The sequence below is a fragment of the Kogia breviceps genome, chromosome 4 (genome assembly GCF_026419965.1).
Source record: "Kogia breviceps isolate mKogBre1 chromosome 4, mKogBre1 haplotype 1, whole genome shotgun sequence".
Taxonomy (NCBI): domain Eukaryota; kingdom Metazoa; phylum Chordata; class Mammalia; order Artiodactyla; family Physeteridae; genus Kogia; species Kogia breviceps.
In genome coordinates this window covers 20,514,491-20,536,204 of record NC_081313.1, presented here as the reverse complement: position 1 = coordinate 20,536,204, position 21,714 = coordinate 20,514,491, and the positions used below count along the sequence as shown (strand labels likewise).

General features: G+C 31.6%; 1 pseudogene; it reads left to right on the top strand.

Moving 5' to 3' along the window:
- Nucleotides 1-19,952: 19,952 nt before the first annotated feature.
- On the top strand, nucleotides 19,953-20,631 carry LOC131754875 (GTP-binding nuclear protein Ran-like; annotated as a pseudogene).
- Nucleotides 20,632-21,714: the final 1,083 nt, after the last annotated feature.

The following is a 21,714-nucleotide window of genomic DNA, read 5'->3' as shown; positions in this document are numbered from 1 at the left end:
CACCAATTTACATTCCCATCAACAGTGTACAAGGGTTCCCTTTTCTCTACATATTTGCCAATATTTGTTATTTGTAGACATTTTAATGATAGCTATTCTGCCAAGTGTGTGGTGATATCTCATTGTGGTTTTAATTTACATTTTTCTGTTGATTAAAAATGTTGAGCATATTTTCATGCACCTTTTAGCCATCTGTATATCTTCTTTGAAAAAATGTCTATTCAGGTCTTCTGCCCATTTTTTAATCGTATTGTTTGTTTTCTGTTGTTGAGTTGTATGAGCTGTTTATATATTTTGTATATTATCCCCTTACAGGTCAAATGGGTCATATCATTTGCAAATATTTTCTCCCATTCAGTAGGTTGTCTTTTCATTTTGTTTATGGTTTCTTTTGCTTTGCAAAAGCTTTTAAGTTTAATTAGGTCCCATTTGTTTGGTTTTGCAAGAATTTAATAATTGATTATTTAGTCATATTAAACAATTCAGAAGGAAAACAAAATATAAATGTCCTCTGATGTTGTTTCTGATTTCATTAGTAACTCCACATTGTTAGATAGATGATGGTATCATGAGGGGAAAAAACATGTTCTTATATATTATCTATTTATAATGAAATTTTGTTAAATTATTTTAATTAACAAACAATGAAAACAGCATACCCTAGTGGTTAAAAACAAAGACTCAGGATAGGTTCTTTTAATTTTGACTTTACCTCTTATGAGAAATGTTAAATTAGATATTTGTATCTTAGAGTCTCAGATTCCTTATTAGAAAATTACTTTTTCAGAGAAAATCTCCTATTGCTCATTACCTGTTAAATGTTATATGAAGTGTAATAACAGAAATGTCCAAAGATTGATATATGACATGGGAGAATGATAGAACTACAAACACATCTATTTTTTTCTTTGGACAGTCATGCATTCCTAAATACTGGCTTGAAAATAGGAATCATTTACATTTCTAAAGCTATTTTCCCACTGTTAAAAATCAATTGGAAGAATAACATTTCCAACCAGGGTGAGAGAAATCTGTAATTCATAGCTATACTATTCTAGAGGAGAAGGAAACCTGAAATTATTTATTTTAACTGACTGTGAAGGATGTGATATGATGGAAGAAATGTCTTTTTTGTGAAAATATTATTTATCGATATAATTTTATTTACTTTGTAAGTTCTATAAATTCATCTCTAGGTTGTCTATGTGAAGAACAAATTTATAGAGCACACCTAACAAAAAAAAAAGTAAATAAAAGCCTAATCATCTATTGTAAATTATGAAAAGGCCAGTAGGAATTTGCAGTCTCAAAGCCAGCATGGTACAGAATCGTAATGGAGTTAACAGGAGCACAACAAATTTAGATCTCCAAAGGCCACTTGATTAAAAGCTGACAGAAGGAAATTCAGAGTTTACCTTTTTCAAAAATTTAATTTTCTATTTTCTATTAAAACATTATTTTTATGTGAACTGTATACTTTGATAGACAGTAACTACTTTTTTGATGGGAGAAAATTCATTTTAAAATAACTAAAATAAAGTATCTGTTTAGTACTTATATACTTAAACTAAATAGTTGCCTTAAAAATCATCAAATATAAATCCTTGTGTTTTTTCATGTCACTCTCCTAACTGATGTGAAAAATTGCAAAATTCCATTACTCCTAAAAGTAGTAATGTAGCTATCATGTATTTCTTACACCTTTCATATAGATAACATATATATATATATATATATATATATATATATATATATAATTTATTTCCCTAAGTACATTGTAAAATTTCCAAGAACACAAAAACTACTTCATATGTTTTAATCCATGGCAGACTTCCTCATCAACTTCATTGTTAGGGATGGACAGGTTTTACTGGGTAGAAGTGCACCCCAAAATCTCAGTGCTAACCAGTATAAAGGTTGATTTGTCAGAGTCCTATGGTAACTCAGGGCTCTGAACTTCTTATATTTTTTAATAACATCATCTTCATCATGTGCCTTTACAATTCCTTGACAAGGAGAGAGTCATATAGAGGTGTGCACACAGAATACATTAAAAGTCAGGCATGGCAGTGTCTTACATCAGTTCTGCACACATTCCATTGGCCCAAGTCCAATCGTAGAGCCCCAACCTAAAGAGCAAGGGACAAAAAAAACCCCAAAATATCAAACATTCATAGATTTACGTGATGAAAATATATTTCTCTCATATCACAGTACATTGCATGTGGAGCAAGAAGGCTTCTTCTCCAACCAGTGATTCAGGGACATTGCCATCTTCCATTCTGTGGCTTAGGCCATGAACATTATCAGAGTTCTTTATTTTTTACATATAGATGGGGAAGGAGAACAAAATTATGCACAAATAAGTTTTATGGGCCAGGCTGGACTAGTTGCAGTCACTTCTGCTCTCAATTCACTGGCTGTAAGAGATTCACTTGAACTGATGTAAATGTACATGAGATGGGGAATATATTTGGACTCTGTATCTATGAACAAACAGAAAACCTGGATAGTGATGAGTACTAGCAGTTGTTTTCACACCCTTTTTAAGGAAGGAAGTCAAGGAAGAGAGAGCTTAAGTAACAACTTATTCAAGATCACATAGCTGGAAAATGACAGAAAGAGAAGTTTAATCCATGAAATTTATCCTCATCATCTGTGCTCCTACCCATTATACTATTTTTCAAGCGTGCAATTTAACGCAAATGTTCGGTGCATATTTCTTAAACAAATGACTACAGAATAGATAAAATTTACCCAAAATTATCTGTTCTATACCTTTTTAAATGATTAAATGTGGAACAGATAGTTTTCCCCAGATATTTGACATAAAACCCTTTGTTCTTTGTTGTCAGTTGCTGGCATTTTAATATCACTAGTAAGGCATTGCCCAGGCACACTGCAATACTTTATTACTTGGAAAACATTTTGTAGATATTCAATTTTATATCAACAGGATTCCCCCATTCCCCCTTCTGATAATTAGCTGCTCAGCCTTGTATCTGTGGATTAAGTTTCCTTATCTTCACCTTCTTGTATTCCAGCAGATAACCTTCAGAATACAGACAGACAATTTTAAAGTTAACACTCACTTCCCTAATCAATTGAGGCAGTCCTAACAGAGGACAGAATCACAGAAAATTCTTAAATGATTACTGAGAAAAAAATTAGGTGGTGGATTATTGAACACTTCTACATTAACTGTAGAGAAAGCCAATCTAGGAATGGGTTCGTCCAGTGGAAAAAATCTAAACTGAAGAAAGGAAGACTAACTTGCATATGGGATGGGAAATAATTTTAAAAATATCTTACTTCCCTGCCTTAACTGCATGGAAATTGCTATATTGTTAATGGTCTGTGAATCTTTAATCACAGATAAATGTTAGTATCTGTCCTCAGGGCAAAATGCAAACACATTACACCACAAGAGAAGCAAAGAAATGAATTTATGCTTTAATGAGCTGTGCAGTCTTATTATTCACCTAATATAATATGACACTTTGGCTTTGTTCTGGAAACAAACTGGGAATATAAGGTCCAATTTGTATTTGTGGAGATTGTTTACTCTGAAAATTTATTCAATGATTAGTTATTTTTTTTTCTTTTTTATTTGAAGACTTCCTTTTATTGTTTTTCCTTTATATTTTTAATTAGTTTAAAGTAATTATTTAAAAATTCTCTCTAATCTGAAGGGAATTTATTCATGGAAAAATCTCATATTAGGTTTCTCCTTTCACTGTGACACTCTGTGTTTTGTTATCCATATATGAACAAGCAAAATGAGACTTAAAAATTGCCCCCAAATGCTAATGACCCGTCCATCTAATGAAGTACTTTTCATTATGTAGCATCACCAAATTTAATTGAGCATTTAATTAAAAGTTTGTCACTCTGCTGGTTGCCTGGTGATTTATATGCAATCCTCAAACCAAAGCTAGAAGGTAGTATCAGTATAAATGAGTGATCAAAACTCAAACCTTTTAAAATAAGAAATCAAACATGTCTAGTAGATAAGTTAGTGTAATTGTTATTGTTGTTGTTTATGTTCCAAGTGTACGGCATGTGGGAGAAGAGCGAAATGACAAATGCAATGAAGTTATGGCTTACCAAATGAAATTTATGAATATTTATAGCCATCATAATATGGAAAAGTAAATAATATTTAAAGGCCAACAAATATTAAACAGCTAATCAAAATTTTATTTCTATTAGAAGGTAAAACGTATATGCCAAAGCTATACCAACAGTTGTATAATCTAGATGATTATTTGCTTTTTTCAACTGCAAGGAAAAGAGAGCATTTTTTTATCTTCCTGAAACTTATTTGAAAACTGTCAAGGGGACTTGCAGCTTCAAATCTAAGTAAAGCAATGGGATTTTTATAGTTAGCACTGAGAAAGACAATCATTTCTGAGAAAATAAAAATTAACACTATCTATAAAAGTGAATAGGATAAGAAAGATTTGAGGCATTACATGTTTTGTATATTGTGTAGGTGCTATAATTCCAGTTTAAAACTGAGGAGTATGAAACTCAATGAGTGTAAGTAACTACTCATTCAAAATGTATTTATTGTGTTCTAGTCTGTGCTAGAGAATGAGATGAAGTGAGAATCATAGTTTCCTTACTTTAAATTGTATTAAGTTCAAGAAATAGAAGTGGAAGATGCTACAAGAAGTATAAACTAACAGTTTGAATTTGTGTAGGTGCCAAGGAAAACATCTATGAAGAATTGCAATTTAAGAGGTCACTTAAAATGTGTATATTATTTTAATTATGTATGTACATTAAATATGAGAAAGAGAAAAGAGAAAGAGAAGGGAAGAGAGAAAGAGAAAGGCAGAGAAAGAAGGAGACAAGAGAGAGAAAGAAAGAGTTTATGATGATACTGCTTCTCCATCTGTTTCTGATCCAGTGAAAATTTGGCAGCATGGCCTATTGAGAATAAGAGCACAATTCATACTTTACTGTTGTTGAAGGCAGAATGGAGAAAATGGCTTGGACCAGGAAAATACACTCATTGTCTCTTCATGCTAGAATTAGCTTGATTTAAGTACCTAGTAGAAGTTGAGGAAAACTATTCATAAGGAAAAATCTCACAGTATATTAGTGAAAGCACCATATCAACATTCATGTATATGATGAGTGAATTCATCTATAAACATATTTTACTTTTGGAAGGTATGAAAAGGGATCTTAAATACTAACATAATCATAAATATTCTTCATTTTGTACCTACTCTACTTTATGAATTAGTATTTTCATTCTATTTCAACCATTCACATTCACTGTTTCTACTTTATAATCATCCCAAACTAAAATCTCTATTCTAGTGACTCCTCTTTTCTTTACACTATTCAAAAAGCAGGTACTTTCCCCTCCCTTATCGGAATGTTCACCCCTGGCTGGAAAACAATGACCGTTTTAATTTCTTATACCCATCACCTTTCCTCTTTCTCTAGTTTTTCTCTCATAAATTCGATAAATTCTTGTCACTATCATTAACGCCAGCATACATATTTAGGGGCATGATTATCAGTGTTATTAACCTCATCACATATACTTAAAACACTAATTCTTTCCCTCACACTTACATGAAATTAGCATGCTCATTATGCTCATTTATGCATCTAATCTGGCTATAAAACATGTATATCAACAGCCTAAAAATTTTCTTGGAGAAATGTAGCTTCTCATGGCAAGTGAATAGATTAATTTATCTCAGTTTAAACTCATAATTTCATAGATTTATAGAAGAAGTAAACATTATCACACAATATATGCTAATCTGACTTAGAAAAAGACATGATATAAAAATGTTAGATATAAAAGAGGCCAAGGAATTTTGTGATCATCAGACTTTAACATGTACAAGTAAAGTTGAGCATATAGGAATATGTGTAGCCTTAAAAACATATTGTTTTAATTTATTCTATGCTCTATATACATATTTTATTCATATTAAGCTTATTCTGCATTTTCTCTCCTGTTTTAAAAATAATTTTAAACCACGCAGTTATTCATTCATCCAACAAATATTTATTAAACAATTACTTGTTTCAAGTGCTCTTCGATGTGTTATGGAAAACAATGAAACAAAACAGACAAAAACTTACATTCTAATAGAAAGATATATATAAATAAAAGGTAAGATATATTGAATGTTAGTGACAAGAGATGATGAGAAAATTAAGCCGGAAGAGTATATGGTTGTGGCAGATGATATTTTTCAGTTATAGCTACAACTATATCACTCATCTTACATACTGTTTTACAATGTGATGTTATACCACCGTGCCTTCAAAAGATGGTGTCTAGGCCACATCCTCATGAATCTTGGTGAATCTGAGACTACTTTAAACAAAATAATACATTAGAAATGAGATTATGTGGTTTTTCAGTCAGAGCCACAATAAGGATTTCACTTTGTCCATCAGGACACTAGCTTTTTGAGTTCTGTGCCTCCTTATAAAAAGTCTAGTTATCCTGCTATCCCTATTCTCAGAGCAAGTCCAGAGCATGTGGGGAAATGATCTGCAGGTCCTCTGATTGAAAATCCCATCTGAGGTCCCAACTGAAAGGAAAGTGTGTGTTTAAAGACACTTGCAGATGGTTTCATTCCACAACCTTCAAGCTGTGAATAAACCAATCTAGTCTTGCCCTGTCCAGATTCCCAACCCACAGAATCTGTGAGCTTAACAAGTGGTGGTTTTCAGACAAAGATGTCACAAAGAAAGAAAACTATGGGCCAATATCACTGATGAACATAGATGCAAAACTCCTGAACAAAATACAATCAAACAGAATCCAACAGCACATTAAAAGGATCATACAATATGATCGAGTGGGGTTTATCCAAGGGACGCAAGGGTTCTTCAATATATGCAAATCACTCAATGTGATAAACTATATTAACAAATTGAAGGAGAAAAACCGTATGGTCATCTCAATAGATGCAGAAAAAGCTTTTGACAATACTCAGCACCCATTTATGATAAAAACCCTCCAGAAAGTAGGCATAGAGGGAACTTACCTCAACATAATAAAGGCCATACATTACAAACCCACAGCCAATATCATTCCATTCTCAATGGTAAAAAACAAACCATTTCCTCTAAGATCAGGAACAAGACAAGGTTGTCCACTCTCACCACTATTATTCAACATAGGTTTGGAAGTTTTATCCACAGCAATTAGAGAAGAAAAAGAAATAAAAGGAATACAAACTGGAAAAGAAGAAGTAAAACTGTCACTGTTTGTAGATGACATGATACTATTCATAGAGAATCCTAAAGATGTCACCAGAAAACTACTAGAGCTAATCAATAAATTTGGTAAAGTAGCAGGATACAAAATTAATGCACAGAAATCTCTTGCATTTCTATGCACTAATGATGAAAAATTTGAAAGAGAAGTTAAGGAAACATTCCCATTTACTATTACAACAAAAAGAATAAAATACCCAGGAATAAACCTACCTAAGGAGACAAAAGACCTGTATGTAGAAAGCTATAAGACACTTATGAAAGAAATTAAAGATGATACAAACAGAGAGATATACCATGTTCTTGGACTGGAAGAATCAACACTGTGAAAATGACTCTACTACCCAAAGCAATCCACAGATTCAGTGAAATCCCTATCAAACTACCAATGCCATTTTCCACAGAACTAAAACAAAAAAATTCAGAATTTGTATAGAAACACCAAAGACCCTGAATAGCCAAAGCAATCTTGAGAAAGAAAAACAGAGCTGGAGGAATCAAGCTCCCAGACTTCAGACTGTACTACAAATCTACAGTAATCAAGACAACATGGTACTGGCACAAAAACAGAAATATAGATCAATGGAACAGGATAGAAAGCCCAGAGATAAATCCACGCACATATGGTCACCTTATTTTTGATAAAGGAGGCAAGAATATACAATGGAGAAAAGACAGTCTCTTCAGTAAGTGGTGCTGGGAAAACTGGACAGCTACATGTAAAAGAATGAAATTAGAACACTCCCTAACACCATACACAAAAATAAACTCAAAATAGATTAAAGACCTACGTGTAAGGTCAGACACTATCAAACTCTTAGAGGAAAACATAGGCAGAACACTCTATGACATAAATCACAGCAAGATCCTTTTGACCCACCTCCTAGAGAAATGGAAATAAAAACGAAAATAAACTAATGGGACCTAATGAAACTTAAAAGCTTTTGCACAGCAAAGGAAACCATATACAAGATGAAAAGACAACCCTCAGAATGGGAGAAAATATTTGCAAATGAAGAAACTGACAAAGAATTAATCTCCAAAATATACAAGGTGTTCATGCAGATCAATATCCAAAAAAAAAAAAAAAAACAACCCAACCCAAAAATGGACAGAAGATCTAAATAGACATTTCTCCAAAGAAGATATACAAATTGGCAACAAACACATGAAAGAATGCTCAACATCACTAATCATTAGAGAAATGCAAATCTAAATTATTAGAGCTGACTACTTCAGGTTCTCCTCATTTACTTAAAACTCTTTGCCTCTCTTCTATTTGTTAAGCAAATAAATAAGCAGATATATTTACCTAAACTATCAGATTTGATTTCCTGAATTTGCTTGATTCTAAGATGTATGATAAAAATTCATAATTAATTCACATAAGAACACATGCTTTAAAATTATATTTACATATTAGTTCCAGGAATAACCCTGAATTCATAAAACATAAAATATTGAAAAATGCTCGAGCACAGCAATAATATATAATAGTACAATTTTGGTTTGTCTTTTTATATGTAAATTTTAGAAGTGTTCTTTTAAAATATGTACCTTAAAAGCATTCAGGTAAAAGCAATTTTTCCATATGAACAACAACAGAGAGATAATTAGGAAATGGTCATTTACCTTGTGAGACTTTATGATTTATAGTATTCTAGCCTATATCAATATTGTACTCTACATCTTTAAATAAAATGAGTATTAGTGTTAATGAATAGAGAAAAAGAGTGAAATTATTTTTTTTAATTTCCTTGCCTGCACTTTCCATGTTCTCTGGGTTATAGTAATCCATGCTTAATATTAATCGTGAGTTTTAAAAAATTGTCTTTATTTTTATTTTTCATTGAGGTATAATTGACATGCAACATTATATTATATAGCATGTTAGTTTCAGGTATACAATGTAATGATTCAATTTCATGAAATATTTTTGATGTCTGTCATGATATAACTTGGAAGGACCTCTTCCATGCCTTAGCATAATTGTACATATTAGAATTTTCTGTTTAGGACAAAACATTATCATCTAAAGGAAGAAAAATTTAAGGTGAATTTTTAATAATATTTATTATAAATTTCTTTTCTACAATATGAAAAACATGCATTATATGAATTCCATTTCATAAAATGCTCTGTAAAATAATTGGCCTACATCATTTAATTATCATTGTGTAAAAAGAAATCCAACGTCCTGTAGCTTAAAATCAACTACTATTTATTATAAGTTGAATTTCCCATGGCTTGCCGTGGCTTGGCTAATCTAGTTTGGGCCGTCTATGTTGAGTTTGCTCAGGTATCAGTGGTTGGCTGGATCTGAAATTTGGTCAGGGCTCTATTCTCAGCTGGGATTTTCTGGGACATCTCAGCTGATGCTTCTCTGCTTTAGTTGTCATTCTCCCCCTTTTAAGGACCATCAGGCTTACCACGTTCTTATCATGTTGACATCAGAAGCTCAAGAGCTAGTGAGTCTCATCTCGCAAATGCTTTTCAAGACACTGCTGATGTCAGGTCATATTGACATAAGCAAGTCACAAACTAAGCCCAGGCACAGAGAATTAAACTTACCCACAGTGGGAAAGCATTGAGAACTTACACAGAAAAATGCACAGATAGAAGTGGTGAGGAAATTGAGCCGTTAATGAAATCTAAGCAAAGTCTGTAAACAGTGTCAAATTAGTCTTACAAGTTCTTTTTGTCCTTTCTCATCTCCATCTGCTTTTTATTTTCAATATCATATGTATACTTTTTCTTTCTATACATATTACCAGAAATATATTTAAGTATTCAAGTATAAATGATTCAAAAAAATTCACATTATATTTCCCACAGAATTAATTCCATTTTAATAGTTAAAAGTGTTTATATAAATGTATGAAAGTGAATATTCACAAATCAGCTAATGAGTTATGAAGGGTTTGGGAATTGCTATAGTCTTATTAGCCATTCTTCATTCCCTTTTGTTGTAAACAAATTATTATTTGTAAACAGCCATGAATAATATCTTGAAATCAAGTTTTTTGGTCCTATTTATTAAGCAGATAATGATGAAAATAATAGACATTATTTTAATTATTATAACTGTTTTTGTAACCGTAACAAAATTTATACAAAACAAATAAATATTTTGGTACTATATACCTTTTAATAATTTATAAGTCAAAGGAAACATATTAGTTAAAAAAAGTTAATCTGGAAATTTATCTATGTGACACAACAAATTGAATCATAAACAAATCTCTAAGACTGCCATCTTTGATATAATATGCTGCATATCAAGTGACTAAAATTTGAATAATTATTTCTCTCTAATTAGCATATTATTAATATTTCTAGATGTCAGATTTACATGGTTGAATAATGTATTTTTCCATGTTTTAGTGGATTATATGTCATTTTTATAAAGCTTTTTTCCCAAGAGAAACAAAATATGATAGATTTATGCTACTTCATACTGTTTACTAGATGTCTCTGAGGCATAGTTTAGAGATGCACTGTGTGCAATAGATGTATAAATGATTTGTTTACATTACTCTATATAAATTATTTGTTTGCTTAATGTCTTGGAAATAATTTGATGTATTATGGTTGCTGATCCTGTTGTCATTGGAGTACTACAGTAAACAAGATCTGTGTCTAATTTGGTCTTCTTTTAGCTTATCTGAACAAAATAAAGGTGCTTTTATATCCATTATATTTTATATTAATGACACTTTTATCAATTTCATATTAATGTATCACATTTATGTTTGCATTTCCCCTTATTAAATTATTTCAAAAATTATGAAATATTTCAAACAAGAAAAAGTAGAGTATAATATAAAATGTATCTATGCATACTCTACCAAAACGTAATATAAGTTAATAGCATTTTGCCACATTTGCATCTGACATATTATTTGAAAAATATAAAACATTATAAATGATATGATGCTTTCTTTGACCTCTCAATCATCCTTCATTGAGGCAATATCCTGCTCTCAATGCCTGTACCATGGATTAATATTATATCTTTACTACATATTAATATAATTATATACAATATATTATATTTTGCTGCTTTAATATACAAGTATAAAATCATCTATAAATGTTATTTTTGTAACTTATTGGTTTTACTCATAATTTTGTGTTCCAGGTTAACCTATGTTTATAATTTTTTTTAAAGATCATTTTATGAATAACCCATTTATTTATTTCATTTCCCAGTTCACATGAGCCATAATATTTTTTACAGCACATATCTAGAATGAATTTGTTGAGTCTTATGACTTGAGATTGTTCATATTTAACAGCTGTGCTAGTTACCAATCACTGTGTTAACATTTCTCCAAAACATAGCTACTTAAAGGAATAAACATTTATTTTTTTTCACAGTTTCTGTGGGTGAGGAATCCAGGCATGCCTGACCTGCCTTAGATATCTCACAAAGTCATAGTCCTTTTAAGGTAAAACTGAGGGTGGATTTGCTTTCACACTCACCCATGTAGTTGTTGGCAGGATGCAATACATCACATGTTGAACTAAGAGCCCAGATTCCTCACTGGCTATTGATGGAAATCCAGCCTCAATCCTCTCCACAGATCATTTCACAATAAGGCAGCTGACTTCATCAAACAGAGCAAGGGAGAGATCCTAACCTCTGTAATCTAATCTCAGAAGTGACATCCTATCAACTTTTGCCACAGTCCACATGTTAGAAGCAAGAGACTAAGTCAGCACATACTCAGGTAAAAGAGATTACACAATGGAATGAATACCAAGGGATTAGCTCATTGGTAACTCTTTCAGAAGCTACTTACCGCACGGGCTATTAGCAAAGCACTTTCAAAGTGATTCATCTAAATTTTTAAATTATTGAGATATAATCAGAATATAACATTCTGTAAGTTTAGGTGTGCAACATGTTGATTTGATACATTTATATATTTCAATTACCAACACAACATAAGCTAACACTTCTTTCATAACACATAATTATCATTTATCTTTTACAGTGGGAATGATTAAGGTCTAGTCTCTCAAATTTGAAGATTATAATACAGTATTCTCAACTATAATCACTATGCTCTGCATTAGATATCTGGAACTTATTTATATATTAATTACAAGTTTGTACCATTATACATTTTTCCAGCTCCCAGCTCCTGGTAACCACCATTCTATTCTCTGTTTTTATAGGTTCAGCTTTTTAGATTCCACTTAAAAATGATATCATACAGCATTTGTCTTCCCCTGTCAGACTTATCTTATTTAATGCCCTCAATGTCTATCCATGCTGTAGCAAATGGCATTATTTCCCTCTTTCTCATGTCTCTCTCTCTTTCTCCCCTCCCACCTTCCCTCCCTCTCTCTCTATGGATAGATAGATAGATAGATAGATAGATAGATAGATAGATAGATAGATAATATCTTCATTATCCATTCATCCATTGACGGACACTTAGGATGCGTCCATATCTCAACTAATGTGAAAAGTACTGCAGTGAACATGGGAGTGTAGATATCTCTTATAGATCCTGATTTCATTCAATCAGATATAGAACCAGAAGTGGGATTGCTGGATCCTATAGTAGTTCTAGGTTTCATTTTTTTGAGTAACTTTTCACACTGTTTTTTATAGTGGCAGAACCAATTTATATTCCCACCAATGGTGCACAAGCATTCCATTTTCTCCGCATCCTTGCCAACACTTCTTATTTCTTCTTTCTTTGATGATAACCATTCTAACAGGTGTGAATGATATCTCATTGTAGTTTTAATTTGAATTTCCCTGATAATTAGTAATATTAAGCATCTTTTCCTGTACCTGTTGATTATTTGGATGTTTTCTTTGGAAAAATGTCTATTCAATTCCTCTGTCCATTTTTAATCAGATTTTTTTCTTTTTTTTTTTGCTATTTAATTGTATGAGTTCTATTTTTTATATCAATCCCTTATCCAATAAATAGTTTGCAAATATTTTCTCCCATTCTATTGGTGGCCTTTTAAGTTTGATGTAGTCCCTCTTATTTACTTTTGCTTCTGTTGTTTGTGCTTTTGGTGTTATATTCAAATTTTGCCCAGATCAAAGTCAAGGAGCTTCTTCTCCGTTTTTTTTTAGGAATATAGTACCAGGTCTGTCTTATGTTTAACTCTCTCATCCATGTTGAGTTAATTTTTGTGAATGGTGTAAGATAGGTTCAAATATTATTATTATTATTTGCATCTGATTATCCAGGCTTCATCGCATCACTTGTTAAAGAATCTATCTTTTACCCATTGAGTGTTCTTGTCTCTCATCAAACATTAGTTGATTATATATGCAGCAGTTTATTTCTGGACCCTAAATTTTGTTCCACTGATCTGTATTATTGCTATTATGTCAGTACCATACTATTTTGATTACTATAGCTTTACAATATCATTTGAAACCAGGATGTGTGATGTCTCCTGTTTTGTTCTTTTTTCTGATTGTTTTGTCTATTCGGGGTCTTTTGTAGTTCTCTAGATATTTTAGAATTTATTTCTATTTCCATGAAGAATTCCTTTGGAATTTTGAAAGGGATTGAATTGAATCTATAGGTGACCTTTATTAGCATGGATGTTTTAACAATATTAATTCTGGTCCACAGAGATATCTTTCCATTTGTTTGAATCTACTTCAATTTCTTTCATCAAAATCTTATAGTTTTCTTTGTACAGATCTTTCACATCCTTGGATAAATTTAAATCTAAGTATTTTACTGTTTTTATGCTATCATGAATGGATAGTTTTCTTCATTTCTTTTTCAGATGTTTTGTTGTTATTGTGTAGAAATGCAACTGTATATTGACTTTTCTCCCCTGCATCTTTACTGAATTCATTGATTAGTTTCAACAATTTTTGGTTTAGTCTTTAGAACTTCCTGTATATAAGCTCTTATCATCAGTGAATAACAACAATTTTACTTCTTCTTTTTTCAGTTTGGATACCTTTTATTTCTTTTCCTTGCCTAATTGCTCTAGTTAGGACTTCCATTACTATGAATGAGTGGTGAGACTAGACACCCTTGTCTTCTTCCTGATCTTAGAGGAAAAGCTTTCAGTCTTTCATTGTAGGACATGATGACAGTTGTGAGTTTGTTGCATGTGGCCTTTATTATGTTGAAGTTTGTTCCTTATACACCAAATTTGTTGAGGATTTTTATCATGAGAAAATGTTCTATTGTGTCAAGTGCCTTTTCTGCATCTATTGAGAAGATCATATGATTGTTTTCTTTCATTCTATTAATATGGTATGTCACATTTATTGCTTTGTGTATATTGAACCAACTTTTCATCCCAAGAATAAATCTCACTTGGTCATGGTATATGATCCGTTTAATGTACTGATAAATTAGATTTGCTAATATTTTATTGAGAATTTTTGCATCTATATTCATCAGGGATATGATAGGCTATGAAACAAATCTTATCAAATGCAGGAAAATTGAAATAATACCAAGTATCATTTCCAGCCACAATAGTAAGAAGCTGAAAATCAACAAGAGGAAAGCTGGAAAATTTAAAATCATGTTTAAACTAAACAACATACTCCTGATAAACATATGGGTCAAAGAAGAAATCTTAAAAGAAATAAAAAATACCTCAAAACAAATGAAAATGGAAATACAGCATACCCAAACCTATGGGATGCTGCAAAAGCAGTTCTGAGAGGGAAGTTTGTAGTGATAAATACATTTATTAAGAAATTAGAAAAGTGTCAAATAAACAACATAACTTTATACCTCCTCAAGGAACTAGAAAAAGAAGAACGAATTAAGCCCACTGGTGGGTAAAAGAAGGAAATAACAAAGATCAGAGCAGAAATAAGTGAAAATGGGACCAAGAAAAATCACTGAAACAAAGAGCTGGTTTCTTGTAAAGATAAAACTGACAAAACTTTAAGTAGAATAGCTAAGAAAAAAAGAAGAAAACTGTAATAAATAAAAGAGAAATGAAAGAGAAAACATTACAACTGATAGTACAGAAATACATGGGATCATAAGAGACTACTTTGAACAATTCTACACCAAAAAAAAATTGCAAGAGTTAGAAGGAATAGATGAATTTTTAGAAATATACAGTCACCCAAGACTGAATCAGGAAGAGACAGAAAATCTGAACAGACCAATAACAAATAATAAGATTGAATCACTAATCAAAAACCCCAACATAGAAAAGCTCAGGATCAGATGGCTTCACTGGTGAATTCTACCAAACATTTAAAGAATTAATGCCAGTCTGTCTCAAGTTGTTCCAAAAAATTAACAAGGAGGAAATACATCCAAACACATTTTATGAGGCCAGCATTATCTCAACATCAAAGCCAGATAAGGACACTACTGGAAAAGAAAACTGTAGACCAATATATATGATTGCTCCATATTTTAACCTCATTAATACCATATAAAAAAATCACCTTTCTTCCATTTCCCGTCAACTCAGCATAGATAGATTTATAATTTTTAATGAATTATTAAATATATAAATGTTTATTTTACATACATTGATTATCAGTGTAATTTATTATTTTATATATTTATTCACCTTTTTCAATCCCTTTTTCTGTGGTGTGTCAGTTTTACTTTTTAGAACTTGGTATATTTGTATTTTTTATCTGCTCAGTTTTTCTATATTATCTGAATACTAATGATTTTTTTTGCTTTTTTAAAAAACTTTTATCAAGATTTAATTGATATCTAAAGAAATGCATATATTTAATGTGTACAATTTAATGAGTTGGGCATTTGCAAACAACCATGATGCCACACCACAATCAAGTTAATAAACATACTCATCACCTCCAAAAGTTTTCTTGTGTCCTATTTTTTTTCTTTTTCTGTTTAGTAGGAATACTTAAGATGAGATCTGCCCTCTTAACAACTACTGAAGTACACAACGCTATATTGTTAACTATAGACATTATGTTATACAGCAAACACATAGAATTTATTCATCTACCATAACTGAAACAATATATCCATTGAATAACAACTCATCATTTCCCTTACCACCCAAGACCTGGTTACCACTACTGTAATTTATCCTTTTATGAGTTTGATTAGCAAGTGGAATCATGCAGTACTTGTCCTTCTATGATAATATCTCATTGTGATTCTGATTTGAATTTCCTTAATGATTAGTGATGTTGAACATCTTTTTATATTTTCATATACCTTTTGGGTATTTGCATGTCTTTGGAGAAATGTCTCTTCCAAAGTCCTTTGCTCAATTGTTTGTTATGTTATAGTAAAGTTAATTAAGCTTTAAATAAAAATGCAGATTTACTAGGCTATGTTAAAACGTTTCTTAGGTTCAAATTTAAAATTTACTGTCTAAACTAATACATTTGTTGGATTAAAATGCATATCATTTCCTGATTGCTGTCTTTAAGACTAAACAGATATTTTGCTTGGTGAATGTACTAAATAACAAAATCAATTTTCTCAGTGAATGTATAAAAAAATATATAAAACTAAGAATTAATATTTAAATAAAGCATTCATCTACCACACCCCACAATTATTTATAGAGCAAAAGCTGTTTAACCTTCAATTTGCAAATAAGATATTCACTTTAAAAAGAATGCATACGCCTTTTAAGTAAATTGCTCTTTTAAAAAAATAATAATAATCTAAGCTCACTCTAACATGGTGAAATTAACACTTCCTGTCCTGAATCTCAATCACTTGCTAACGCTATTTTGCAATCCCTGGATCAGTACTTCCTGAGCCAGTTGTTTTGCCTCTGTGTACATGCTCACAGTGTAATACCATTAATAACATTCTGATCACTTTCACTTCTTTCCATCTCAAACATGCTGGAATTCATAGTATGAACATATTCTATGCTATTTTACATGGGAATCAGAGAGTAAAAGACATCCATCCAAGAAATCAGTAGAAATCTTCTATAATTGTAACTGTCACACTTTAAAGCTGCACAAATTTATTTCAGGATGGAAAAACACTAAGTACACTTTGTATGACAAATATCAGGAATTTTGAAGAGGAGAAGGCATTAAATATTATAGACATTTCAACAAATAAAATGTATTTGATTATTCTCTTTAAAAAAGCCAACAATTTATAAAGGATAACTGAAAACTTTATTGTAAAATATTTCATTTACTTTTAAAATTGTGAATATTTCATATATCAAATGTTAAACATAAAACTTAAATAATTTTTCTTTAAAAATATTCATAGAAATAATATCTGCTCTTAGTATATCTATCAGTATAGTTTCTAATCCCAAATTCAGTTAAGTATACCACCTTAAGGAATCTACCTATGTATCTATCCTTGTATCTATATATCTGTATGATTTAGACATCTTGAAGTGATATAATTATTAAATATCAATATTCAAATAAAAGCAATTTTCTAGCATAAATGTGTTTTTTCCTTAAAAAACTAAAAATAGACCTACCATATGACTCAGCAATCCCACTACTAGGTGTACACCCTGAGAAAATCATAATTCAAAAAGAGTTATGTACCACAATGTTCATTGCAGCTCTGTTTACAGTAACCAGACATGGAAGCAACCTAAGTGTCCATCGACAAATGAATGGATAAAGAAGATGTGGCACATATATACAATGGACTATTCCTCAGCCATAAAAAGAAACAAAATTGAATTATTTGTAGTGAGTTGGATGGACCTAGAGTCTGTCGTACAGAGTGAAGTAAGTCAGAAAGAGAAAAACAAATACCATATGCTAACACATATATATGAAATCTAAAAAAAGGTTCTGAAGAACCTACGGGCAGGACAGGAATAAAGATTCATATGTAGAGAATGGACTTGAGGACATGGGGTGTTGGAAGGGTAAGCTGGGACAAAGTGAGAGAGTGGCATGGACATATATACACTAGCAAATGTAAAACAGATAGCTAGTGGGAAGCATCCACATAGCACAGGGAGATCAGCTCAGTGCTTTGTGACCGACCACCTTGAGGGGTGGGATAGGGAGGGTGGGAGGGAGATGCAAGAGAGAGGGGATATGGGGATATATGTATACCTATAGATGATTCACTTTGTTATACAGCAGAAACTAACACACCATTGTAAAGCAATTATACTCCAATAAAGATGTTAAAAATAATAATAATAATCAATCAATAAATAATATGAGTTAAAGAAAAAGATTTTTAAATGTGTTCTATCATTTCAGACTGAACAATAACCATTCTTGCCATGCCCATTCTTTTTAATATAATAATAATAAATAGTGTAAAGCATAAAGATACCTATTAGGCATCACAGGTTTATAATGTGTATGAACTATTTCCAAAAAACCTTTAAGAATGTTCATGTTGTTAAAATTATCCTCATTTTGTAGATGAAATAATATTTGGTGACGTCATGTATGCCTTGGTCCTATTTTGATTTATTATAAAATAGATCAGGACTGATTTGAACCGTAAAAAATAGTGATTGTTTCAGACAGTAATAAATAGTGTTTGAGATATTATCAATATCTCTGTATCAATGGTCCTATAGAATACAGTATACCTAGAGTATTAAAGACAGATAAGATTACTTAATTGTATCCATTTATTTTTAATTTTTATTTGAATGACTTTTCTGTATTAGAGGAAAATTGAACAATAAAAAATGCATCCTTGTCATTAATGTATAATTTGCAAGAAGGGTTTGGACACTTCATAAGTACAGTGCCATTCAAAGAGAATTATACTTGAGAAATTAAATTCAAAGTTTAACAAAGATTGGTATCTGCCACTCATTACAGGGTTAAATATTTTTTCTTTGCCAAAAAAGAGCTCCTTGGAATCCTTCATTCGATTTAAATTATTTAATCAAATAAGACAATGTACAGTGTTAGTAAAATGGGAAAATTCTAGGAAGTTTTTCCCAGTGAGGATGTACCCATGGTCATATTGATAAAGTTAATGAGATTTGGATACTTGGGTATAAAAACCTCTTATTAAGGGGGAAAAATGTGTTACACCTCTGAAGGATTTTGGTATACATTTGACAAAACCAATGGCTGTAATAGATAAAAAGCCTAATTCTCCATTTTACATTATTGTTTATTCTGAGTAGTTTTTAGTTTGTAAAATATGAGCACACGCACATGTGCATGCATGTGCACTCACACCACACACCACACACACACACACCACACACACACACCACACACACACACACACACACACACACACACACACACACACACACACACACCTACCCAGGGAACACTTTCATATTTAGAGTGATATTACTGAGATCCAGTTTGTAATAACAAGCATTATGTAAGTCACGTAGAAAATTAAGTAAATTACTCAAGGTCATAGATATCTAGGTTTAGAACCTAGGTTTCTTTTCTTTGTTTATATACTATTTGTTGTTTGTGTTAGATAAATGCTGTTTACTTGGAGTTCATATTTTCGTTTAGATATTTTTCTCCTTTTTGGATATTAAAATATTCACTGCATTCAAATATATAAAATTAATATAACAATGAAAATATAACCTGACAAATAAATATTTGTCTGTTTTTAATGTATGATACCAGTGCCTGCCTATGACTAAAAAGATGAAATAATGTAACATATAGCCACAAATATGAAAGGTAATAAAATCATGTAAAATAATATGATGCGCAACTTTGGACAAATACATTTTAAAAACTAAGCAAATGGAGCCCTCAGTCAGACAGGCGCAGGGATGCTTCTGGAAGTGGCATCACCATGGCTGCCCAAGTAGAACCCCAAGTTCAGTTCAAACATGTATTGGTTGGGGATGGTGGTACTGGTAAAATTACATTTGTGAAACGTCATCTGACTGGTGAATTTTAGAAGTATGTAGCTACCTTGGCTGTTGAGGTCCATCCCCTTGTGTTCCATACCAACAGATGACCTATTAAGCTCAGTGTACGGGATACAGCTGGTCAGGAGAAATTTGGTGGATTGAGAGATGGCTATTATATCCAAGCTCAGTGTGCCATTATAAAGTTTTATGTAACATAGAGAGTTACTTACAAGAATGTGCCTAACTGGCATAGACCTGGCTTAGAGATCACATCCCCAATCGTGTTGTGTGGCAACAAAGTGGATATTAAGGACAGAAAGGTTAAGGCAAAGTCAATTGTCTTCCACCGAAAGAAGAATCTTCAGTACTATGACATTTCTGCCAAAAGTAACTACAACTTTGAAAAGCTTCCTCTGGCTTGCTAGAAAACTGATCGGAGACCCTAACTTGGTGTTTGTCACCATGCCTGCTTTTGCCCCGCCAGAGGTGGTCATGGACCCAGCATTGGCAGCACAGTACAAGCATGATCTAGAGGTTGCTCAGACAACTGCCCTCCCAGATGAAGATGATGACCTGTGAGAAAGTGAAGCTGGAGCCCAGCGTCAGAAGTCTAGTTTTATAGGCAACTGTCCTGTGATGTCAGTGGTACAGCGTGTTTGCCTCTTCATTATATAGCTAAGCAGAGCATGTGCTTAATCTTTGGGATGCTGAAGTAGATGAATGGGCTTTGGAGTGAATGTTGCAGTTAAAAAAAAAGAAAAAAAAAAACATTTATTTTTTTGGACCTGCATATTTAGGTATTTTGGAACACAGTTATTTCCTCCTTGAGTTTCAAATATAAGACTGCTGCAGTCACATCACACTATTCAGTGGTGGAATCTTGTTTGTTACTGTCATTCCCATTTCTTTCCATTTAGAATCAGAATAAAGTTATATTTCAAATATCTAAAAAAAAAAAAAAACCTAAGCAAATGGATGTTTTTATAGTGAAGCATAAATTAACAAAATTGACAAGGAACAGTTTTGATTTTATTTAAAACGTTCCATAACATAGAAAATATTAAAAAATCTTATCTATTCATCTTACCAGGTTATCATAACAGCACAAAGAACATTATAGATAAATTTTATTTTGAAGAAATGACAAAATATAAATAAAATGTTAGAAAATCAAGCCATTCAGTAGTACTTAAATCAAAATGAATCAGGACAAACAGGATTTATTCCACGAAAGTAGGGTAATCTATCATTAGAAAAATCTATCAGCATTATTTATTATTTTTTCTGTGTCTTAGAAAAATTTTGACTTGTTCAATAAAAACTTGGAGAGTTATAAAAGTAAATGAGATATAATCCCAGTTTAGGTTAAAAGTGAAAGATCTAAATATGCATTGATATAGAGAAAATTAGGTTTTATTTATAAAAGATTAAAGCATTTGGAAATGTAAGTTAAAATCAGAAGTATCAATGTAAACTCAGGACCAAAAAGAAGAAAATGTTACATGTGTTGTCAAAATGTGAATGATGGAAGTTTTATATCTGGCCTCTCAAAGTATTTTCTATGAGTTCCCAGATTTTTTTAAATTTAAATATGAACTCACAGATTTTCATCTCCAACATTATTTCTAAATTAAAAAAAAAATTACAAACTGTTTCAGAGCA